At 37.7% G+C, this 26,808-nt stretch overlaps 1 protein-coding gene across 1 annotated transcript in view; it reads left to right on the forward strand.

Moving 5' to 3' along the window:
* Positions 1-1,165: 1,165 nt before the first annotated feature.
* FUT9 (fucosyltransferase 9) overlaps positions 1,166-26,808 on the forward strand; it is a 203,641-nt gene continuing 177,998 nt past the window's right edge. The window contains exon 1 of the mRNA XM_066254336.1: positions 1,166-1,346. The gene's annotated coding sequence lies outside the window, so the exon portion shown is untranslated. The remainder of the gene's footprint in view (positions 1,347-26,808) is intronic.

The following is a 26,808-nucleotide window of genomic DNA, read 5'->3' on the forward strand; positions in this document are numbered from 1 at the left end:
AATTAGTCAATAATGTCCCGATTGCTTTTATATTTACCGAAAGTGTGGATGTACCTCCTTTATCTTGCGAGTGTTGAAGCTACATACAGTATCTATTTTCATGGGAGTCTTTGTAGTTTGCGAATAACCAGGGCTGATTCATACTCTAATAAAGCCAAGAAAATTCACAATAGGAAAGAGAAGCCAACCCTAGAAGAATTGGCACGAAGACGAAAAGCTTTGCAATAAAAAAGTTGAGTAATATTTCGATTAAACGTGTTTAGTCTTGTCCTGGTTTTCTAGGATGTTGTGAAAAGGAAGAGGGGAACCAAGGCATAAGGTGATTGTCTGCCCCTGTGCCATCCATGGTCCTAGGCAATAGGGTCACAGGACATTTTTTCTTCTTTTTTTTTCTTTCCGTTTTTATCTCTTTAGATGGTCAACCTAGCAACATGGCAACAAACAAGCATCGCCTCCTTTGCCCACGCAACAGCTCTAAGGGGCAGGCGATGGTGGCCTGCATAGAGCTTCCTGCCGACGCCTTCTGGCCGGACACTTTGTGCCAGAGAGCGCCCAGGAAAGCAAACAGCAATAAGGGGGACGCCACAGATGTCAATGAGGCACAGTCATGATTCTAATCTGACCAAAAAGCCGAGAGAAAGAGAGTAACGGCCCGCAGATACCTGCCCGGGAGCCGCCGCAGTGGAGCGGTCGGCAGTCTGTGCGCGCACAGGTGCCTCAGGCCCGTGGAGCCAAGAGCTGTCGCGGCCGCCTCCTGGGCTCCCAACCTTAGCAGCGCGCAGAAACCCAGGCTGCTGCCGAGCCTGGGTAACCCCCACAGCCCGAGCCTGGGGAGGAAGGGCCCATGGAAAGGGCGCGAAGGGAGAAAGGGGAGGGGAGGGGAAGTGGGGGAGGGGAAGAAACCCATCTCATCCAGAATTTCTCCTTCCCGAGCTCTACTGGTGAGAACCTTTGATGGGTTCGTGTGCGCCTCCCTCCCTCCCTTCTCTCAACTCTGGGTGATCAGCACCCTTCTCCGCACGCTCTCCCCCACCCTCCCTTCCCTCCCCTCCCTCCCTCCCTCCCAGCCGCGTGCCTCCTCCCCTCCCCCTCCAGCGGCAGCAGCAGTAGCGGCTTTAGCAGAGCCGGAGATGGGCAGAGAGCGCGCGCCGCGCAGCAGCTCGGGATCCACCGCCCTCCCCGCCCGCAGCTCCCGGCGCCCCCGCCGCGGCTACCGCCACCTCCGTGTCCCCCAGTTCCAGTCCCGCGCCTAGTACAGCGCCGCCGCCGCCGCCTCCCGGCCCTGCCTGCCGCCTGCGCCGCGCAGCCCTGGCGCGCGCCCGGATGGCGCTTTCCTCCCAGGACCGGTGAGTAGCCTGGAGGGCGCAGGGGGTCGAGCGCCGAAGCTGAGCGCGGAGAGGACCTCTTTGCTTTAGGAGGTACCCCCAAACCACCTGCTGTGGTTCCTCAACCTTCTGGCTGGGGGTCTCGTGAGGGCGCTACTCCGTGGTCCCTGAGGGGCTGTACGATTTCAACTCCACCTGCTGGCAATCGGAACCCCTCTCCCTCCCCGGCATCTCGCGGTCTCGCCTCATTCTCAGCTCTCACACTAGTAGCAGGGGTGGATGGTCCCGACCTCCTCTTACTCCAAACAGGGTCCCGTCTGTCCTCACCCGGCCCCGCGTTTCGCTCCTCTGATTTCCCGCTTCTGGAAACCCACAAATGCCCCATCTGCCGCTTCTCACCCGGTCTCGCACTGACAAAGCCTGCTCCACGAAGTCCGCCCCTGACCCACCTTCCTCCTTCTCCAAAGCCTAGATCGTGAGCCCCCAATGCCCCGCCGTATTCCTTCGCAAAATGAATGGTCCTTCCAGTGTATTCTGACCTTAATCCCTCGACACTACGGTGCCCCCTCCAGCTTTTCTGACAGTCCTCTCAGAAAATTGACACAGACACGCGGTGATCCTGGCTTGTGTACAGTTACTCTGAGTGCTTCTCGGCACCTGGGCTGTTGAGGGTATAATAACGCATAGGAAAGAAAAGACAGAAACAAACCTTTTGCAACTAAAGTTTTGTTACTGTTATTTTAAAAAGCACAGGCATTTACATCGCTCAGATTCGTTGTATTCGTTTTGAGGCATCTTAGCCAATAACAAAGAACGCCCCTATTTTTACCTGTTCTTCCGGAATCGGTCTTAGTTCCAGGTTGAGAACCGTGCCCCTAACTGGGTGGTGAATCTCCTTTACGAATTGCACTATCAAGAGCTCAGCAACTCTTACGGAGCTTTTTCTTGAAAGAGAATAGAGTAGCACCAAACTCACCCTTTGAGATCTTTAAATTTCCAGTAAGCCAAAGCTCTTCTTTTTCTCAGGTTTAGTGGCTAACAGAAACGTACAGTAGGGTCAGAAAACGTAGTGAGAAGCTCCTGTGCTGTCTGTCTGGGTGCTCCGGAGGTTGGGTAGCACCTTAGCATCCAGTCTTTCTGCAGAAGTTTTCTTTGGGCTGCAGCCCTTTGTTTGCAAACCACGTTTAACGTTTTAGTATTTTTAATTGGCCTGAGAGAGAAAAGGGAGTTGTGTTCAGTGAATGAATATGAGCAGGGGAGATGAAGGAACGAGTGAGCACAGGGAGAGAAAAATAAATACTAAAATTTATACTACTGATTCCCCATGGTATGGAAATCTTAAAAACAAAACTACCCTTACATATTTATGATTTCATTTATTTAAAGAAGTGATAAAATGGCATTAATTTCATCATATTTTATTCCATAGAATAATTGGTCATAGAGCTTCTGGTCTAAGCAATGCAGATGACAGTGTTCAGAAATAAATGTCAGAAACTTTTAAAAGGTGCCCCAGTAGTAGTGTGTGAATATCAATTTCCTGGTAATAATATTATTTTAAAGAATTTTAAGGAAATAGGAATTAAATTGTCATTCTTACTGTCCCAGTTGATGAAAGAGATGTATGCTTCCTCACCTTACATGAGAAAGTCTCTCTACCTATACAAGAACTAGAGAAGAAAAGTTAGACAATTATCTAGAGAATTTGTCTAGTGAGATTGCTTTAAAATCTTGCCTTCTCCAATGCCATGATTTTTTAAAACATTTGTTTTAACTCAAACGGTATTCGAGCCATTTTTTTTCTTCTATTTTCTTGTGTAGACACAGACAGAAAGGCAGTGAGCAAGTCACTGTCAAAAATGGTTTTGTAAATGTGGAAAACTGCATCTAAAGTCAGCAAGTGCTATAAGTAATGACTTTATTGTTGGTTTCCTATATTCAGAAATTTTAGTTGGTAAATTGTAGTGCTTGAGTAAGAAGAATATTTAAAACTAAGTATTTAACCTTGCAGTTACTATAAAGGGTCACATTGGTGATATCAGGTGAATAGATAATAGGTAAGTTATTAGCCAAATCAAAAGACCATTTTTTTTCTCTCTAAATGCTTTTATTCTTTGGACAATAGAGGAGTGTTTACTATCTGCAATATACCCAACAATAATGAACCTGTATTGGAAAAGATACATCCCAACTGAACAAAAGGGAAAGCAAGGGGCAGTACTGACTTTGCTCAATTATTGCACATAATTGTGTAAATATTTATTTCAAGACAATATATAGTCTCATGATTATAATTAATGTCAAATTCTAAACCATGTCAGAAATGTCTTGTTATTTTTTGTAAGGACGTATACTTGTACTATTAAAATAGTCTCAGAATTGTCTATCAGGATGTAAATGATTAATCTGCCATAAATTATGGCAGGCATTTTTGTTAAGAACTCTTGGTGAGCTGGAACTCAAGATCTGCCTAAATTTGATGTCATTGTCTTTATTAAGGCTATGCAAAACAGCTAAATATAAAACTTGGGGAAACAATATTTGAATAGCACATCTTTGAATATCATTAGGTTGTATCTTATAATGCTCATAACTATATGCCACCTAGAGGATGGGATAGGTCTAAATTAAATGTTTTTTAGTAAAGAGTAATTTTTTTTAGTCTTAATCATTTTTATTTGACTTGATGAATAAAATCACGGGAACAGTTGTGAAACTACTGGCAATATGGTAAACTTTAAAGCCTATCATTCATCTTCACTCACTTATTATATTTCTTAGAATGGGAATAAATACATTTTTTCACCAATAAGTACTTTAAATTTATAATTACCCTATTTTTAGAAATTTAAAAATCATGCCAATTAAATGAAATGTTTTTTTCTTACAATTTAAAATATATTCAAAATAACATTTTTACAGCAGCAAAAATCTTTAACCAGAAATTCAGAACTGTAGTTTTACGAGCTTAACAAAATGACACATTTAACTCAATTATTTTGCTTATCAGCCCTGAAAAAAATTACAGTGGCTCCTAAAATAAGGCAGGCTGGCAATTGGTACAGTTTTTCCTTTTAGGAATTCATAGATTTGTCCTTCATTATTATTTTTATTTCATCTGTTTAAACACAGACAACTACTCCAACATTAAAGAAAGTTTAAGTGAACTTTGGGCACTTAATATTGGTGATGCTTGCTAAGATTTAAGAATTCCAACAATGAGAATCAGAAAACGAGCTTAGTAAAGAGTAATTTAAATTGTCGAAATGATGTATATTATTTCTACCAATAGAGACTTCTGTTATTTGAACATTCATGTGAAATCACTTTTTGGCTTGTGTGTGGTGAAGGAGGTGGACCGAGGAAGGGAAATCAGACAAGAAGGGAGAAATAGAAAGGATAAAAACCGTGGATACTTGTTTAAATGATTTTCCTCAAGGAAAAGTAACTAAATACAAATTCCATTACTCTGGCATTTGGAATAACAGCTGTTTCCCAACTTTAATTTTAAGAACTGTCTTCTTTTTTTTTTAATTAATTTTTATTTTATTTTTTTTTATTCATTTTAGAGAGGAGAGGGAGAGGCAGAGGGAGAGAGAGAGAGGAGAGACAGAGAAGGGGGGAGGAGCTGGAAGCATCAACTCCCATATGTGCCTTGACCAGGCAAGCCCAGGGTTTCGAACTGGCGACCTCAGCATCCAGGTTGACACTTTATCCACTGCGCCACCACAGGTCGGCAAGAACTGTCTTCTTATTTACAGCAATAAAATACAATTTTCAAAATAAAGTGATGCATTTATTTTATTAAGGAAAACCCAAGCATTATAGGCAAACTATTTTATGTAAGTTAATTAATCTAAATAAAATTCTAGACAAATTTAAAAACAACATCTTGAAAGATGGAAACACACATGCGCACACTTAAAATACACTATTAAGTAAAGAACTACGTGACTTATTGTCTTATGAAGCCAGGAGAGTCAGTGGAATGATCACTAATATTTTCAAAGCTTTGGTATATAGCTCTCTTGTTTTCTTATTTACATTTGTTGATGTACTATTCAATTTTTATTGATTATTGCATTTTTGTATATTATAAAATTCTGCAAATTTTATGAATTCAAAATAATCTGCAAATTGTAGTTGTCAATATCATATTCCATAAATGTTTACAAATGGCTTTGTCATCTATCTTTATTCTGTAGTGAAAGGAATATTACAAAATCATTCTCAAGGAGCGCATACACAAATGAATATTTAAAAGCTAGCATGATAATTCAACCAAAGTTTTACAACAATGCTGTCATTCTCATAAGATCAAATCTCATGTACAATTAAAACTCCCACAGGAAAGAAGTATTTAGATTCTGCGGTTTTACAAGGAAGGGTATGAAAATAATTTTTATTTCTTTAGCTGCACACAGATTTTTGTTTCTGTAAGCAAAACAGTGAAAATAAACTTGTAGCTAGCTTCTTATAGTTTCATCTCTATGCATATTTAAACTTTTTGCTACCAAAAACAAAGTTTATGTATCCATTTTTTTTTTATTTTTGTCACCTTAGTCTGTGCATAGGGTCAGATAGTCAGGGAAGATAAATTTGTTTCACAAATTTCGAAGTCTGCAATTAAAAATCCTGACACTTTTAGCTTTCTCTTCACTGATGACCACACATGTCAGTGAAAAGGTGATTTAATCAGTGGGAAATCATCATTATTAACAGATAAAAAGTAAACTTGCAAATGTGTTCATGGTGATGGGGTTCATCTGTGTCATGTCATCTAAGAAGAGTAACATGGTTTATAGCAGGGGTTCCCAAACTTTTTACACAAGGGGCCAGTTCACTGTCCCTCAGACTGTTGGAGGGCTGGACTATAAAAAAAAGCTATGAACAAATTCCTGTGCACACTGCACATATCTTATTTTAAAGTAAAAAAACAAAACGGGAACAAATACAATATTTAAAATAAAGAACAAGTAAATTTAAATCAACAAACTAACCAGTATTTCAATGGGTACTATGGGCCTGCTTTTGGCTAATGAGACGGTCAATGTCCGGTTCCATATTAGTCACTGCTAGCCATAACAAGTGATATGACGCGCTTCCAGAGCCGTGAGGCATGCGTCCCGCGTCACCGGAAGTAGTACTGTACATCAGTGATGCAGCACTTTGCAGCGCCACCACATACAGTGCTCCTCTCACCACCAATGAAAGAGGTGCCCCTTCCAGAAGTGCAGCGGGAGCCGGATAAATGGCCTCAGCAGGCCATAGTTGGGGACCCCTGGTTTATAGATTGATATCTATATGGAAGAATACTTCATTGTTTAAGTGTGTCTGTGTCGATAGAGGTTAGGGGGCTCTGTGATCTTGGACTGCTGTGTGGCTGCTTCAGAAGCAGAAGAGAAAGCCTTGTCTTAGGAAATGCCCTTCTTAAACCAGTCTAGATGTAGACTTACTTGAAAGGAGAACTGCATCTAAGGCTTCCATAACCTAAATTCCTCAGAGTGTAATTCAGCTTCCACTGACTGAGGGCCTCCTACTTGTCAAGGTCTGAAGGCACAGAATGAGTATGATACATGTTCTGACCTCACACAACTTACAGTATAACTGGAGAGACAGGACAAACAGAAGGGAGTGATGGGACATCAGCTAGCATTAATCTAGGAGATATACCACATTACCGAACAAGATGTCTGGAGAAAAATAGGAAGGACCACAACTTACTCCTAACATGCCTTGCCAAAATGGATGGCAGTATGCCATGACAAATTTTTGCACAAAAATAATCTATTTCTTTAAAATATCATATCCTTACATTGCTTTCCATATTAATTTTAACTTTGACCAAAAAAAATTTTTTTGACAATGCAAGAACCTATTGTAGAATGTCCAACACTAATGAAACCAATGGTTATTCAGTTGTTGTAGGTGATAGGGTCATTTTTCAAGGAAATATAACTAATTTTACACTTTTAATATAAGTTCAAAGTATCCATTTTGTCTTTTAAGAAACCTAAATCTTTAAGATACATTCAAAGGAAATGTCCAGAAGAGGGAGCGACTGGAGGCAGCGAACAATATTTATAGTATCTATTTAACAATTCAACGTTTATAAACTGCTTTAACAAAATATATTTCCATTTAAACAGGTACTTTTAAATCTCTGTATTCCATTTGTGCTGAAAACAAATCTTGATTGAGTAGGTATGATTGTACGATACCAAAGGACATAGGGCGGTGCATGATAATAAGAATGATGTCCTCACGGCCTTGACCTGTGGGCGATGACTATCGCAATTGCTAATCCCTGCTGACTTACAAGACCCAGGAAAGGTCTTGAATAATTTATTTATTATTTAAGACCTCTAAGTTAAGCATGAAAAATTGATTTTAGTCCTTGTCTTGGAGGGTCTGCATTAGGGCAGTCAATCTAATTTATATTATTTGTCCATGTCAACAGCATGGTGGCATTTGTCTGTCTCACTAAATGGCTGAACAATGGATACAGAAATGGAGTTGGAAAGAGAGGCAGAGGTGTTCATAGGTATTTCACATGGGAAATGCAGGTGCTGGGACATCCCTGATGTTTCTGATACATTGCTCACTTAGATTAAGGGGAGAATAAATCAAATGTTCAGAGCTGTCTGGCAGGGAATGGCAGGTCCAGTAGAGAGTTAAAGTTAGGACTCTTGCAACAGTTAGGGAGAGCCATTTTTTTCCACATGCAAAACTGAGATGCCACAGGAGCCAGGCAAGCTGAGAACTTGAATATACCGTTTCTATTTGATAAGTGAGTCTGTAAGACTGTTTCTCACACTGTTAGTCACTGAGTCTGGGTTGACTCACCCCAAAATGAAAATGGTAGGTCAGAGAGTCATAAAACCTCCATGAGTAAGGAGCTTACTTTTGGCAAGAGCTCAGTATCAATAGGTTTTTCTCAAAAGACATATCACCCCTGTGTTAGGGAGATGACCAGTCCAAAATCCCAAAAGGAACCTTCCAGTGAAGGCTGTTTCCTTTTTACAGAGTTGAGTCACAGAGACTTGTATCTTGCAGTTCTATTAGGGATGCTGGGTTCCAGATGCAGAGAGCATGCTATTGCTTACAAGACAACTTCAAACAGTGTGTATTGGTTTGGGCTTCAGTCAAGGGAAGCTAATTTTTGGATTAGCTGAAATGAAAGTGTAATTAGAATATCCAAGTAAAGAACATACCGTCTTTAGTACCCAAAGATTCCTGGTCAGGTGCTGGTCATCTTTTTTGTTGGTTGGAGTTGAATAGACAGCAGTTTTCTTTGATTGCCAGAAAGCTTGAATATTGAAAATCTGCCTATATAGTCCCAGGAAAATTTATTTGACAAGCAAATCCCTGATTTTCCAGGGCCTATGAGCCTCCTTGGCTGGTTGAAATATGATCACATCACAGTCAAGGCATTGCTAATGGAAGCTTCTGACTTCATCATCAACAGGATATCACTATATATTTAAAGCTTCATTCAGAAGAGGGTAGAGCCATTCATGCTAACCACCTGATGGCAAATGACTGAGGAATTTAGCTATCTCTGGGGAAATCCTGCAGTAACTTGAGTTAATACAAATGTATATTGGTGGTGATGGAATGTGAATTGGTGTTTGTCCTCAGGATCCCATGAGATAGAAAATAAAACAGTAACATCATCCTAGATAGTATAGCAAATGTATAGTGTGTAATGGTTCAGTCATATGAGCTGCTGGGGATAATCCATTCTAAGCTTCTAGTCCTCAATATTTTTCACTGGTCATACTGGGTTATTGTAATAAAATACTGCATCTCTTGCTACCTATATTGTCTTCAAATCTGTAATCAAGGCTGTGGTTTCCTTTTATCCTCCCAGGATTGTATACTGTTTCTGTTGGACCATCTGGGAAGACACAGGGAGAAGACAACTAGCAAGTGATTTACATGTTTCATTAGCATTTCCCTCCCTACATGTGGCCTTTCCCAGTTATGATAATCTTCTCAGGCACTTAATGAATGATAAAATATAAGCATGTAACACATTGATTCCTATACTATACAATCAGATGTAGAAACAACAAAAATAGTACATTAAATTGGCCCAAAGTTGTACATCTAAAAGGTTATATTAACTTGCCTTTCCCACTGTGAATTCTACCTAAACCCTATCAGCTGAATCTGAGTGTTCTATAAATCCAGGTAAGAGAACAACTTCAGCATCCACATTCAATGTATTCATAAAGGTTTGATTCCTTTTTTTCCATGAAATTCTCCAGCATACTTAGATGGATGCATATGTCCTTTGATACCTGTTGGAGATAGAGCTACTTTGGCCTCTAATCATGTTTCTCTTTAAGTTATAGGTCAAGGTAAAGGGGCAGAGAGGAATCAGAGAAAGCAAAGAAAATGAGAGGTTTCATATGTACTTTCAGTTTTGGGTTAATATGGTGATGGCTCATGGAATAACCAAATGAGCTTTGAATATTTTTGTCCCACCCAATACTCTTTACTGAGGATCAGGGCCCTTGTGACTGATACCAACTATGTCAGCCTTGGAAATCCCTGGACACAAAAACCATAGCCACATTGCTTTTCTGCTAAGGCCTTGTAATTTGTGACCTTTGACTGAATCAAACTTGGCTCACAAGAGTGAGACCTTCTTTAAAGGCATTTACCTTCATCTGGGGTACTTGCTGTCCCATGGTCTAGATAGCATCTTTTAAGGTGATTTCAACATCAGGGCTGGGGGAGTTTTCTTGTGCAGTCATGGTGACCTAATAATTTATCTAGATTTCTTTGGGTTTCTTTGTCATTCTTTAGTCAGTCAACTTCACCAGAACTCTCAACTCAATCCAGGGCAGTAAGAGCTCATCTGGTAGCCAAGTTCTCATCCATGGTTTCCTATCACAGGAAAATCTCCCAGGGAACCAATGTTCCCATATAGCAGCCAGAATCCACTGTAAAAAATTCAGAGATTTTACCGTCACTTCCAAAAATGGGTCTGAGTTTGGCATGATAGAAAAGGAGAAGTTTAGCCATAGGACAACCTATTATTTGCTGTTATTCCTTAACAACCAATGTCCATCTTGGCTCCTTCTTTCCCATATGAACCAGTCCAACTTTTAATGATTCATCTGGTTTATGGTCATAGAGTTTCCCCTTTCACACTTACTGTATGTGCACATCTCTCCAACTGTTGTCAGAAATGAGGAGTGACCTTCTGCCTACCCAGTACAAATCTTAATACTAAGTTGTAACTGGTGCTGAAGATCAGAGGATGGCCCTCAGTTTGGCAAAGAAGTCCTTCACCTAGAAGAGAATGAGTAACAGAACAGCATTTTGGCATCTGTAGTTTATCCATTTCTTGTTACTTGGCCTGCAGTGACCTCCTCAATTCCTGTTCATTAAGCAAAAACATAGGGGTCCATTTATTTATTGCTCAGTTGACTGTGTAATTTGCTACTGATTCCTATAGACTTCCCTCATGTTCCATTAATGGACCAGTGTGGCCCTCATTCTCCCCTTTTCAGAAAGAAAGTCATGTCTCTGTCAGCATCCCATCTTCATCACAAACATTATCTCATATTCTGAAGGGCCTGAGATGTTATTCTGCTTTTAAGCCAACATGAAAGCCTGTCACAAATTCATGGATCCTAGAAGACATTAGACTTCTGGATTAGAGATGAAGGAGACTTAATTGTTCACAGCAATAGAGTAGCAAAAGTATCAACATTTTTTTGCACTGGTTCTCAATTTCCAAGGTAACATGGAGCAGACCAAATCATCCATAAACATGAAAAGAAAAGGATCCTCTGAATATAAAGAATACCAGTCTTTTATAATGGATGGTAAACATGCTTCCTCTTGCTCTGGAAAGATGCTATTTTTATCTTCCATGGTTGTTTGCTTTACAAATATCTTTTTTAAAAGTTTTCAGAACATAAGTAGCCAACACTTCTTTTATAAGATGTGCAGAAATGTGAGAGACTCCTGGGAAATTGTTTTCCAACAATGACAAAAGACTTCAATAAATGCTTGTTTTGGAAGACTCCTTATATATGGCATACTATATGTTCATCCTTGCTCCTTTCTAATGATGGAGTACTTTAAACATGTAATAACTGAGATTGATGAACCCCTCACTTGGAGACCAAGAAGAAAACTTTTAAAACAAATATAATGCATTTAAAGTACACCATTATACTCTTAAATAGTTATTCCTAACTATATAAATTGTAGTGTGAAGCAAATTAAAGAATTGAGAATTTTTTATGTGAGGAAGTTAAAACTTGAGCCTAAACCAGAGGATATAAGAAATGTCTATTTTGAGTAATTATACTAGATTATAAATAAAAATCATCAAAGATTGGATGGATATACTATATGCATGTTTCCCCTTGGAATTTCTCCAATACTTTATAGTTTGAAGTGTACCTAAACTTTTCCAAATTAAAAAAGAAAAAGAAAAAAGGTTCATCGCTATTTTATTTGCTTACTTGTAGGCTATTTCTTCAAGACTAAACATAGCTGTTATCTTCTCTAATAGACATTTAGACATTTCCTATATCCCAAGCTGGGATGCATGGCTTTTATTTGTATTGGTATAATATACAAGCTTATTTTTTTTTTGTATTTTTCTGAAGTGAGAAGCAGGGAGGCTGAGAGACAGATTCCTGTATGGAGCCATCCTTAGCGCCCTGGCCAACTTTACTCCAATGGAGACTTGGCTGTGGGAGGGGAAGAGAGAGAGAGAAAGGAGAGGGGGAAGGGTGGAGAAGTAGATGGGTACTTCTGTATGCCCCAGGACATTCACATGCCGGGCCGACGCTCTACCACTGAGACAACTTGCCAGGGCTGTACCATATTATAACCTTACAACATCACATTGGCTTGATATATTTATATTTATTTCCCCCACTGAATTAGTCTAAAAATCATTGCTTATTTTCATACTCCCAGTGCCTAGCTCCTCAACTAATGCTTGAAGGTTAGTCAGCAAATATTTTTAGGGGTGAACTGAAGGTAAGAATGTTCAGTAACATTGAGCTTACCATGAGATATTTTAGAAAATTTTGTCTCACAAGAAATAACTCAATGGAAGATGTGTAACATATTTGAGCTGAAATAATCTTTAATAGTTATTAATGACCTTTGTTTAGTTATAGCCATATAAATATCCAAATTCCAATGGCCTTTCCTAGTTTTGTGACATCCTAAAGCATTTAAAATTACTTCATATTTATAATGAAACCTCAAACTTTTATATAGTTTATATACTTTGAGAAGTTGAGGGGTGGGTCACAAAATTAAACACAAGGCTTTGGTTTAATCATCAAAGTCTGGGAGTCACATGTATACGGAGAGAAGTCTAGGGTAGACTTCTCTTTAAATCATAGGTTAGAAATGTCAAAGCTTCTGACTTTTCTCCTTTATCAAGAGGTAGACTGAAGATAAGCATTACCTTTTCCCCTTATGCACAAATGTTCTCACTTCATTTCTTTGTCATATTGTTTTTTCCCCTCTGATGTTCCGATGTCTGCTGCTTGTGCACGCCTGCCTATGCAGGTTCGGACACCACTGTGCCCTGATCATTATTGCTGTTATAACCAATGATGCTAACCCTGAGTCTGGGGAACATCTTTTCTTCCTCCCCCCCCCCCCAATTTGTCAATTTCTTTTGCCTCTTATTGCTTATCTGTGTTCTAGAAAGCAGTGAGAACATAAACAACAAGTCTTTTTCTAAATCAGGTTTCCCTTTCTATGCAGTGAACTTGAAGTGTCAGATGGAAGGCTGGGTTCTCTGACCCTTGCCCTGTGTGTGCTGCTTGTTCCGGGGCTGGCTGCATCTTCAATTCAAGGGCTGTGTTTTTCTGGTTTTATTCCAGAGACACTTTAGATATTTGAGAAATCTAAATTCTTGAATTTTGACTAATCGAATTTTTATTATTTTTCTCATAGTAGACAGGTCTTTGATGACCATTCTGTCTCTACATTGTCTTGTTGCTTTAATAGAAACATTAACAAAAGAATACTTTAAAACTTATAAAATATGTACGTTATTCAGGAGAATGAAAAGGTTTGAGTGGGTTAGATATAAAACAAAAATAAGGTTTTATGGGAGGCACGGAAGGTCAGAAAATGACTTAGGTTTATTTGGAACATGACGGTGACAAACTTGCACAGCAAAGGAAAGGGGGGAGGGGACAAAGCAGCAAGTGATAGGCTGATAAATACAAATATCTACCTATGTCGTGATAGGGCTCCAAGGAAACACCACATTATTTATTTTTTTTTTTTTTTGCAGTAAATTTTCAGACATTTCTTTTTTCTTTAATTTTTTTATTATTATTATTCATTTTTAGAGAGGAGAGAGAGAGACAGAGAGGAGAGACAGAGAGAGAGAAAGGGGGAGGAGCTGGAAGCATCAACTCCCATATGTGCCTTGACCAGGCAAGCCCAGGGTTTCGAACCAGCGACCTCAGCATTTCCAGGTCGACGCTTTATCCACTGCACCACCACAGGTCAGGCCACCACATTATTTTTGTGGAAGAAAAGCATAGAGCTCTGACTAGACATAACTGGCATAATAGTCCCATCTGACTGTGTAGTAGCTGAGAGACCAGAGTAAAACATCTTTTATGACTTCTTGTCCCATTATATAAAAATTTTTCATGATTGTTGTAAATGTGGGATTAGATGATATGTAGAAATCCTTACAACACTGACTGGCCCTATAAATTCTCATTCAGTAAATGTGTTTTCTCCATACTTCATAATTTGAAAAGCATAATCATTTCATTTTGTAACAATGAGTGTATTATCCAATTACATATTTATCAAGTAACATTTAATCTTCCATGACAACTAGGAAAATTTTAGACCTTTCAGAATATTACATAGTACCCTGGCCAGGCAGCTGAGTTGGTTAGCACATTGTCCAGATATGCCAAGGTTGGAGGTTCAATGCCCGGTCAGGGCACATACAAGAACCAACCAATGAATGCATAAATAAGTGGTACAACAAACAGATGTTTCTCTTTCTCTCAAATCAATTTTAAAAATTAAGAAGATGCCTGACCAAGCGGTGGTGCAGTGGATAGAACATCGTACTGGGACATGGAGGACCCAGGTTCGAAACCCCGAGGTTGCCAGCTTGAGCGTGGGCTCATCTGCTTTGAGCAAGGCTCACCTACTTGAGCAAGGTGTCACTCGGTCTGCTGTAGCCCCCCCGATCAAGGTACATATGAGAAAGCAATCAATGATCTAACGTGTCTCAGTGAAGAATTGATGCTTCTCATTTCTCTCCCTTCCTGTCTTTCTGTCCCTATCTGTCCCTCTCTCTGTCTCTCTCTCTGTCTCTGTCACAAAAAAAATTAAATTAAGAAGAAAATACTATTATACAGCAATGCCAGAATTGGATATAGTGAGTACAGAAAAACAAATAGGAGTCATACTATCCATTACAAAATTAAATAGAAACATGGGAGATACATTTTGTACTTTAATTATTATTAGGTTAGTGTGTTATAACATTTTCCCTCAGAATTAAAACTCATGTATTGAAGGATTCTTGTTTTACCTAAATGAAAAAGCTGGAAAGAATGTGTATTCCACCCTAACAATAAGAAAAAACCACCTTAAGTACAAAATCAAAATTTTACTAGAATCCGTCAGAAAACTAAGTTCCTAGGGAAAATAAATACCTAGAATTGCGAACCCATGGGTAGATCCCATGGTTCTAGAAAGAGAAAAGAGTCATGGGGATGGTGTCGCACAAGGGAGAGAACAGAACACCTGATCACCATACAAGTGTCTAAAAAAGAAATCAGCTAAAATTTTAACAAATTGCTAATGGCTGAATAAACTTGATAGAACCTCTGCAAACCTGTGATGCAAGGGTAATGTGAAGTCACTTTTTTTTTTTTTTTTTTTTTTTTTTTTTTTTTTTTTTACAGAGACAGAGAGTCAGAGAGAGGGATAGACAGACAGGAATGGAGAGATGAGAAGCATCAATCATTAGTTTTTCGTTGCGTATTGCAACACCTTAGTTGTTCATTGATTGCTTTCTCATATGTGCCTTGACCGCGGGCCTTCAGCAGACTGAGTAACCCCTTGCTGGAGCCAGCGACCTTGGGTCCAAGCTGGTGAGCTTTTGCTCAAACCAGATGAGCCCGCGCTCAAGCTGGTGATCTTGGGGTCTCTAACCTGGGTCCTCGGCATTCCAGTCCAACGCTCTATCTGCTGCGCCACCGCCTGGTCAGGCTGAAGTCACCAATGTCTTTATGTGAACCTGCATCAGTTACTTATGAGAAATACTGAAAGCAGGGTGAGAGACACAAGGGAACTTCCCTCAGTAATAGAAGTGCAGAGTAGGATTGGCCACCATGTAGGTAAAACAAAATCCCACTCTTTATCCTCAGTCCCATTCTAAGCACAAGGCAATTCTATAGGAATTTGGAGTCTTTGGTGCACTGAAGCTCTGCTTCTAACTGGACTAACTCAGTACCCCAACCTAATGGCCTTGAAGTAGACAAGGCCTGACCTATTTCCAGGCGTAAGTGATTTTCATGAGTCTCAATTGTTTTACACTTGATGTTTGGCATTTAATGAAAAATGACAAGCTATACAAAAATGTGAGGGAAAAACAGTCCATTGTCAAGAGTAAAAGCAATGGAGAAAACCAAACTCAGAGATGACCTAGTGTTAAAATTATCAGACAGGCACTTTAATATAACTATTATATTATTAATGTTAAGGGACCTAATGGAATAAGTGAACAATATGCATGACCAGATGGAGAATTTCAGCAGAAAAATGGAAACTACAGGAAAGATTTAAATAAAGATGCTAGAAATAAAAGGAAGTATTATAACAAATTCCTTCAAAGTGCTTATTAAAGTGTGCTGGAGCCAAGCCTAGAAATTTAATACAGAGGCATCTAACCTCCATGCAGAATTAGGGTGGTGCCCCCTAAGAATATAACACAGTGCAGCACTTGGACTATTAAAAGATTACCTATACCTTGGCAGGTGGTGCAGTGAACAGAGCCTCATCTTGGAGTACCATGGTCACTGGTTTGAGCCTGGGTGTTGCTGGCTCTATCCTGGGGTCTCAGGCTCAATTCTGAGGGTGTTGACTCTTTCCCAAGGGTGCAGGCTAGAGCTCAGGTCAGGGCACATATGAAAAGAGATTAATGAGGGCACAACTAAGTAGAATGGGTTAATGCTTTGCTTTCTTTCCCTTTCTCCCTTCCTCTCTCTAAAAATAAAACATTATCTGTTCCCACCAACTGCACTCTACTTTTATTAATATATGGTGTATCCTTAGGTGGTACTACAGAATTTTTGTACCGTAGTAACATGAAAGAAAGTAAAACTTTGGAAAAGTGAATATTGCTCTAGAAATTTGGTCCAAAATTTAGCTATTTCCAGTTGCCAAGCTTACAATCTAAATGGGTAAAGAGGGTCCAAAGTAAGACACTGGATCGTGGTAGGAAGTGGAGTAGTGGAAGTAATTGGACCCGTCGATATAAACATGCTACTGAAATCTGCATGCCCAGCTTTGTTGGCAAAGTGTTTCTTACAGGACCCGATAAATGTAGAAACTGAGAGGAAGCATCCAGAAAATTTTATAGGAAGTTGAAAATAATTTATGTTTCTTAAATCTAATAATGAAAAACATGGGCTTATATTTTTGTCTTTTTCATTTCTTTTTGTCTAATTTATCTGTAATTACATTTTAGAAAACTAGGGATTCATGAAGGATAGAACATTTAAAAATAAAACTAGTGCTTCACTGAAATTAGTTTGAGAAGCACTTACCCTAGGCGTGCAAACTAACTAAATAAAAGTAAGACAAGTGCAACAGATCTGTGACCAAACTTGGCCTATGGCTTTCCAATTTCCAAGCTTGCTTTTAGACACTCTAAAATTGAGACCTATGAAGGAGGAATACATTGTTCTCTCCTTGTTTCGGTCTACATTGAGCCCTATGGAATATTAGTGTTAAATGTAAAATAAGAATATTATGAAAAATCCAGTTCCTTATGTTATGTTATGCAGGGCCCCTTTATAATAATCTGCAGAAGTGTTTTCCACACTGTTTTTCAGAGGAGTCATCCTGATTTTATTACTGACCATACTAATGAGTACCGGTAATTCTCCCATTCAATTGCTTGAAGCCAAATTTCTGTCCCTAACAACTGTAAAGAGGCTTGTGATACATATTTTTAAAATATATAATTTAATTTGTGAATGATAGGCTTAATTTCATGCTCCTGCCCTATATAACCATCAATTTTTTTTTTTTTTACATTTGTAGCAAAGTGAGAAACAACTAGAAAGAAAGATGACAGGTAGTAGAAAAAAAAGGAAGGAAGAAGGGAGAACATACTCAAATATGCTTGTATATTGCTTATTAAATATCTGAATGAATCTGAAGTACATTAGTTCTTCATTACATGGTACTGTCACTGATGCATAGTTACAAAGGTTCTGTGGAAAATATAAGTTAGAAATGTCAATGTTAAAATATATGTGTTAAGGAGAAATATACCAGAATTTTCTGTACATAATAGTAGGCAGTAAAATTTGTCTCCTCCATTCAAAACTAGCTATTCTGAACCAGGTATGAATACTGGGAGTCATTTCATTATTATCTCCATTTTGTGCATTCTCACAATGTTTCAGGTTCCTGATTTCAGCCAGGCCCTGTGTGCAGGTAGGCTGTGTAACCTTAACAATAACAGCATCCCAACAAAATACTATGCTTTTATTCCTAATGGCAACCTGAGGAGTAGATGAACAGTGCATATTATTACAGCAATTGTATGAAAACTTCAGGCCAGATTTGTGTCCAGTTCAACTCGGTACAAGTTTGTGATTCCCAGAAAGAAGTTTATAGATGCTGCTAACCAGGAAAATAATCTAAGCTATTTAAAAAAATTACATGTGGTTCTTAGCCTTCTGTGGTGGGAGTTGAAATTTTGTATAATTAATTATAGCTCATGGTGATAAAAAGAAAAGTTTAAGAGCAAACTACTTTGCTGGTAAATGTATGAAAAATATTGAAAGGCCATTTATTATCAGTAGTTTTATAACCACTGCTAAGCTTTGTTCTAAGATTGTGAATATATTGGGTTGAATTTCAAAGAATAAAATTAATTGTACCTCATCTCTAAGACTCACTGAGAACTTCTTGATTACTAATTAAAACTGTGAAGAAGTTGGTGAACTTCTACTGAATAGGAGCATTTTCCTTGCTAGTGAGACAGAGCCACCTAACATGGGGTATAACAATCCATAGATAGAATAAAAATTGCTTATAAAAGAAAATGAATCCTCATTCAATGAGTCAACAGGGTCCAGAAAACATACAAGTCACAATTAACTACCTAGCTTGAAAATTGACCAAATCCTTGGAAACTGTCCAAGCTCAATTTTCTTTTATACTAAAATTATTCTCCTGAAGCACACAAAAATTTTATTGACATTGACCTGAATATAAATAGCCTAGAATGATTTACAAGTTCATTTTGAAACCAACAAATCATGCAGATGAGCTATGTTCTCAAAGTTGTCTTTCTGATATACCAAAATATAAACAGATATGCACACTCAAATAGACACACACATATACTGCTCCAAAAATTAGGGGATATTTAAAAATTAATATGAAGCGATAAAAGCATTTGAATATTTTTATTAAACAAGAACATCAGAAAGGCAAATGACACGTCAAAGAAAGTTATTTGATTATGCAAATGAGATGCAAAACCAGCTTTGTCAGCGAAAATGCACCATGCAAAAGGCTGAAAGTACTGGCCTATCTGCACGTTCCCTGATCCCCTAGATTTTGTGAGCGGTGTATATACACACGTAGACACATCCAAAAACAAACTGACAAATATATATACAAATACACATACAAATAAACTCATGTCCAAATGTAATATACATATGTACACTTCTATTTACACAGAACACACATCTATAAATATATATATGAACACATATACTCACATATGCATGTCTGGCTTATTTAAATATTCTAAATTCAGAAAATGTCAATTTCTAAATATTCTAGAGAAACATACGCAAAGACTTCCAACCTGTGAGGGAAACCATAGGACCAACAGGACAGGAGAGAGGTGAACCTGATGCAGAGCTGGTTGAGCGGATGAATCTGACTTCCCTTTGCTGTAGTTTTCCAGCATCCTCTTCTTATTTTGGTCTTAGTTCATGATCTTCTGTGGACTCTTTCTGCCCTTCTACCCCTTCCTGGAGCAATTCAGCCCTCAGCATGAAGTAGGCAGGAGCAGAGGCAATCTCTACATCTGCTCTGGAAGAGGTGGATATACATCATCATTATAACTGTTAGAAGGAGAGTATCATCATTAAAAGATAATTGTATGTGACATTATGGTTAGGCGCTATAAAACCCTATTACCCACTATGACAGTCCCTGCTTTACCTAGGAAATGATACCTACTATGAAGTCAAAGCTGCAGAGCAAAAGAAAAAAAAAATCAATGCCTAAATGGATTGTAAAGCATAAATCACATAGGAAATGGAATGGTGCCTATTCTTACATCATTTGCTTGAATTGTTGTTTTGATTCAACAAACATCTGGTAAATTTAGTAAACTAGTATGGAAAAGTGCAAAATAAATACTCTAGGTTAGCAAATGAATAAGCTGGCATGAATCAGTTTCAGGTGCAACAGAACAGAATGGTTCTTTATCAGACACTACTCACAGTGGTCGTTTAGTTCTGTGATTAGGAAACCATCATCTACATCCTATCACCTTTGCCTCCCTGGACCCAAACCTTGCCCCTGCCTTGAATGCAGGCAGTGTCCTTATTTAATCAGTGCAAAGAAAATTACCAAAACTTTTCACTGGAAGTGAAGAAGGAGAAATTAACCTTATTTTCTTGCTTTTTCAGCTTTTATGTTTGCAAGAAAAATCTGTTTGGGCAGTGACTGCCCATTGTTCACAGAGCAGAAGTATAAGATAAAAGGATTGGAAAACCAGAAGGTACCAGTGGCTTAGATAAGAGGAGATAAGCAAATGACTGAAATAAGTGAGCATAGGTAAATGAGCTCATAGGTTTTCTGAAAGTTCTTTTCAGAGCAGGATGAGTAACCATCAACTCAGTTAACTCACATGAGGTCATAGAGTTACTAACATAAGAAATCTTTATTGGAAATAAAATGATTCAGCCATCTTTAATATACTCTTTTTAGAATACCAAGAAGCACTACTACAATAACACAAAGAAAAGGGAAGGAGGAAAAAAGAGAGGGAGGTTATTTAACCTAATTATGAAGCATTATTGAGTGACTATTATTAGTATGACAAAAGGTGCGTGAATACTTTAAAAACATCTTATTTTCTCCCTTATTTTTTTTCTTGGCTCAGTTAATGTCACCTGTGAATTTATTCATGAAGATTCATACTCTGTTCATTTCATCTCTAACTCCTTTGTCATCCTTAACCTATGTCCTCTTTATCTTATTTGGTTTTCTTTTATCCCTTAACTCATACATCTCTCAAGCTTCTAACACATTTAGTTTCTCCCATTTTAAGAAGTCATTTTGGAAGTATAGGATTTCACAGTTTTGCAGACTAATGTGGCATCTACTTCAAAAGTTACCTTAATTTTAAGCAGATATAACACAAAAGTGTAAGTTTAAACCCTGCAAATAAATGCATATGGTTTTTAAGTCCTTTAATATAGTTTGAACCAAAAGATTTATACTTCAAAATGGAGATCCTATATATAATAAATACTAAATACCTTAACATAATAAACTAATTTTTATCTGCCTTTTTAATAATATTTACCCTAATTTGGAAAGTTTCTGGGCAGATTTCCATGCTGCAAGAATAACAAATTATGAAAACTAAATGTATCTGAGATTTGTTACTGTTATTAAACAAAACTTACAACACTGTTAATCTGATACATTGAGTCTGTTCTTGGGTTGCATAATCATTATCCTATATGGTTGTTAGGCATAAATGCTAAGTGGCTCATATAAGTGACTGTCATTAGAATTACTTTTACATAGTCAAACTAACATTTTTGTATCTCTCTTCCCATTTTGTGAGTGGGGCCATGAGTGGTGATAGCTTCCCCAAATAGCATGTGTATTTAATCAGGATTATTTTTAGTACCAACATCATAACAAAGTATAAAGAAATGCTTCTTCCGTGATTAAAACAAAATTCAGAATCTTCAATTTCTTTCATTGGATGGCTCTTTAGTTCATCCATGGACCTAAGTCCCGGATCAAAAACCCTTGCTGTGGTTTGTATTTTGGGACATCGTGGAGAAAGAGAAAAGAATAATCATCATTATCTCCCTTTCTGCTTTTGCAAGAAGTTTATTTAAACCAAACTTGATCACTGTGCTTCTCAAACTTTAAAACTCTTATGAGACTTCTGAAGATATTGTTAAATTGGAGATTCTTATTCAGTAGATTTGGGCCAGGGACTGAGATACCTAACAAAGTTTGAGACGAACTACACTTTTTATACTGTAGCAAGGTTCTATGAAACTCTAAAGATAGAGACCATCTAATCCAATGGTTCATAACTAGGAACCTACGAATCTCTAAGCATTTATATACGGGTTTTTGGATTTCACAAGTCCCAAGAAATCAATGCAAAATTGTATGTGTCTGTGGATGAGTATATTTTTACATTTCTGGAGAATGAGTTTATAGTTATCAGATTCTACAAGAGGCCTACGACATAATGAAGATAAAAAGTTCCTGCTTTAATTCATTCCATTATTGGATGAGTAAACTAAGTTTAAGGAAACTAAATTATCTGGCTCACAATTAATTATAAAGCTAGGACTTGCATCCAGGGCTCTGGTGCCTAATCCACAGAATTTTAATGGTACTAGTTTGTCTTTTAAACTTTGAAGGAAGTTTTAAGAATTTAGTAAGTAATGAAATAATGAAGAAATAAATAAATGAATATAAATCCATTCATGCAAATGAATTTTAAAAATGTACTTTTGCTTCTAGAGAAAAGCATAAGTGGCCTTGGCCAAGATTGGAGAAGAAACTGATTGTCTCCGTGGTATTCAATGGCTTTGATATGGAGGAAGGTAGGGAATCACAGAAAGCCAAACACTGCAGAAGGAGGGTAGAGACACAAACCCATACTTTAAAGATCAATCCCTCAATTTATCTTTATCTTTCTCTGAATAAACTCTGCAAATCCTCAATCGTTAGTCTTAGTGTGAAAATAATCAATTATTAAATGTTAACAAAAAATCCTAAAACTATATCATGTTTTCATTAGCCACTTATGCTGGATTAAAAATACACAATGTCAGAGGTACAGGTTCTTAAAAGAATTACTCCAGTGACAGGTGAGATGAATGGGACAATAGTTTAATAATGGGTTTATGTAAGTATTGGCCAAGACTAAGCTGGGCTATGATTTTGAAGGTAGTAGGAGTTTCCAGGCAATGGAGCTAAGTAGGGTCTCATACAGACACTTGAATGTACAGCTGAGACCTCCATCCTCACCATAAGTGAGTGCTGGCTTGAACTAAGAGCAGTGCTTCGTGACTTGCCCAAAGGTCAGTGGACTGTAAGGAAGATGTGTAAGCTGACAATGGACACACTCAGGTTAAATGCAGAAGGTATAATCATAGGATTTTTAAAAAGGTATGATTTCCCATTTAATTTCCAATTACTTAACCAAATCAGAAAAAGAATAAAATTTTTAAGAGGCAAGATGCAGAACAGTTGCAAATCCTCACAGAGAGGATTCCTGTCATATCTGGGTCAAGTGAATTCGCTGCTATCTTGGAATCTGAAACATGAGTCATATTAGAAATCTAAGGACATCTCAGGCTTCTGTCAGCAGAATGTATGACTAATAGGCGAACCACAAGTCATATTTTTATTTTGCCTCTTCAGCATCATGTTCCTAAATTATGAAGTTAATCTGTAACATTCTAAATTATGTAATTATAGAAATTTATAAATAAAAGAAAAATGTTGGAGTGTGTTGTTTTTAATGTTAGTATCCTATCACTAACTAAGTGATAAGGACAGAATAGATGTTCAGGAACTGTTGTTGTTTTTTTCAGCTTTTTTTGTGGTGTGATTGACAAATAAACTTGTAAGATAGTTAAAGTGTACATTGTGGTAATTTTTGTAAATTATGAAAGCATTGAAACTATATAATAAATTACCACATCCATCACATTTATTTATATATTTATTTGGTAAAAACACAAGTTCTACTGTCTTAGCAAATTTCAATTATATAATATAAAGTTACCAACTGTAGTCACTATGTTGCACATTAGATTCTCAGACCTTATTCATCTTATAACTGAAAATTTATATGCTTTTACCAAAATCTCCCTATTTCTCTATTCTATAACACCTGACAACCATTTAGCTACTTGCTGTTTGTATAAGTTTTATTTTTATTTTTTCAGATTCCACATATCGGTGATACCAGGCAGTATTTGTCTTTCTCTGTCTGGTTTATTTCACATAGATGTCATCAAGGTCCTTCCATGCTATCATCAATGACAAAATTTTCTTCTCCCTAATGGCTGAAGAATATTCCTGTGTGTGTATTACATCTTCATCAGCAGTTGTTTTCATATTTTGGCTACTGTGAATAATGCTGATAATGAGCATGGGAGTGAAGATATCTCTTCACTATCATGTACTCATTTCTTTTATATACACTCAGAAGTAGGATTGCTGAATCTTATGGTAGTTCTATTTTTAAACTTTTGAGGAACTTCTATGCTGTTTTACGTAATTGCCGCACCGATTTCCATTCCCACCAACAATGCCCAGGATTCCCTTTTTTTCCACAACATTGCCAACATTGGTTCTCTCTCTTGTCTTGTTGATGATGGTCATGCTAACAGGTGTGTGGTGATATCACATTGTGGTTTAGATTTGGATTTCTTTAAAGTTAGTGATGGTGAACACCTTTTTATATACCTGTTGACTAATTTTATGCCTTCTTTGAAAAAATAAATGTCTATTTAAATCCTCTGCCCATTTTTTTTAATGAGGCTTTTTTTTAAAGTTTTGCTGTCGAGTTATATTATTTCTTTATATATTTTGGATATTAACTCCTTATCATATATATGATTTGCAATTATTTTCTACCCTTCAATAAGCTGCCTTTTAATTTTTTTTGTGAGTTTTCTTTGTTGTGAAGAAGCTTTATAATTTGATGTAATCTCACTTGTTTATTTTTTATTTTGTTGCCTTTGCTTTGGAGTCAGATAAAAAAAAAATCATTGCCAACACAGATGTCAAGAGAAGAAATGTTTGCTTAATTAAACTGAGTATCACTCAATTATATATATCATTGGTGGAAACCATGGTGATGGAATTCAACTAGTGCCAATTATGTGAATTGCAGACATGAAACACGAGAGAAATTTCACAGTCCTCAAAGCATGTTTCTGGTGGTGGTCCACTGCGTCTTCAGTAGTAGTTATTTCCATGCTTACTATACTCTCCATTAGCTTTCCATCAATTCATGATTATGCTTCTAAGACTCTATATCCCTGGGCCTATTGACTTATCTTCATTATATACCAAGTATCCTCTCCCTTATTTTTATTCATTCTATATCTTGAACTTGACAACTTTGTTCCCACTACAGGGCCTGTGCTTATAATATTTTCTCTGTCTGGGTTCTTCTTTATTCATCTACATCTCAACTCTGGTATTGCCTCCTCACAAAGGCTGTCTCAGTCACCTTATTAAAAGTAGCCAAACTCCCAGTAAAGCTCTTTCAGTCACAATATCCTGTTTTGTCATTTTCATGTTATACCATTTGAAAATTTCTCATTATCTATCTTTACTCATAGAAGTGAAGCTCGAAGAAGACAGATCCTGTTCTTTGCTATTTCTCTGTCACCTAACACAGTCCAAACATGCAGAAAGCAATCAATAAGTATGTGTAAGCCTAATGGAATGGATAATAACTTTTCTTTACATATTGAGGTTTCTTATAAAATAGTATCTATATAGGAGTTTCTTGAATTAAAAATATGTGGGAAGATCATACCTTGGACTTTTAAATCCAAACTATTTCTTTCTTATTCTTTCTTTCTTTTTTTTTTTTTTGTATTTTTCTGAAGTTGGAAACAGGGAGGCAGTCAGACAGACTCTTACATGCGCCCAACTGGGATCCACCCGGCATGCCCACCAGGGGGGATGCTCTGCCCATCTGGGGCATTGCTCTGTTGCAACCAGAGCCATTCTAGCACCTGAGGCAGAGGCCATAGAGCCATCCTCAGCGCTGGGGCCAACTTTGCTCCAGTGGAGCCTTGGCTGTGGGAGGGGAAGAGAGAGACAGAGAGGAAGGAGAGGGGGAGGGGTGGAGAAGCAGATGGGCGCTTCTCCTGTGTGCCCTGGCCTGTGAACCTGGGACTCCTGCACGCCAGGCCGATGCTCTACCGCTGAGCCCTACCACTGAGCCAACCAGCCAGGGCTTATTCTTCCTTGCTTTTTTGTTTTCCTGCTTTCTTTCTTTCAGTTTTATATATATATATATATATATATATATATATATATATATATCAGGTTCCTATTACATGTCTACTAGGTACCAATAACTACTACATTATTCTATGTACTATACACTTAAATAAAGTATTTTTAATTTCTAACTTTTTCAGAATATTGTGTGCTATTTTGTTAGGCAGAGATTATAAATGATTCGGCCTTATTATTCAAGTGTCTAATATAATGCCAATACATAGTTGTTTAAATGGTCCATCTATTTAAAGTCCATTTAAGAGAACAGAACACACAATATTTGAGACTGAAAAATTCTAATCAAGAAGGAAAACAACAAATTTATTTATTTATTCATCAACTCACTAATGCAGTCTTGTGCTCTAAATAGAGCATTGCCTAGCAGCTGGTATTGCACAAGTGAAAAGACACAGCAGTGTGAAACCACGGCATGTTACTATAGTTATAAGTATTCAGTATTGTTCAAGTATTATTGAATACTATTGAATACTTGAATGATGCAATATGTGGGCTGAAGGTCAAGGAGCAATATATAATAATTCCCTGATTTTGGCTTGGTGGTAATGTTCAAAGACACTGGAAGGGTGTCAGGTTTGTTGAAGTTGATGTCACAGCAGTTTCTCTGTACTTGAACTTTATTTGTTTGTTTTCATTAATGCATAAAAAGTGTGGTAGGAAAGGAAGAGAAATCAATCTACCAGAATTCTCGGGTTTTAAACTGAACTGATTTTGGTTTCATTTGTGCCTACCACTCCCTGCTCACTCCCCCATCATCAGAGGCCTCGTCCCTTAGTTTTTCCTATGCTCGGTCCTAGACTTGCTCCTTTCCAGAGAGAGGACACAGGGGATATCATGGGATGCACATTGTGGAGGGTGTTGTATTGAGTGGGACACTTGAATCCATGTTAACACAATAGATTTAAAAATTTAA

The sequence above is a fragment of the Saccopteryx bilineata genome, chromosome 1, assembly GCF_036850765.1.
Source record: "Saccopteryx bilineata isolate mSacBil1 chromosome 1, mSacBil1_pri_phased_curated, whole genome shotgun sequence".
NCBI classification, from domain to species: domain Eukaryota; kingdom Metazoa; phylum Chordata; class Mammalia; order Chiroptera; family Emballonuridae; genus Saccopteryx; species Saccopteryx bilineata.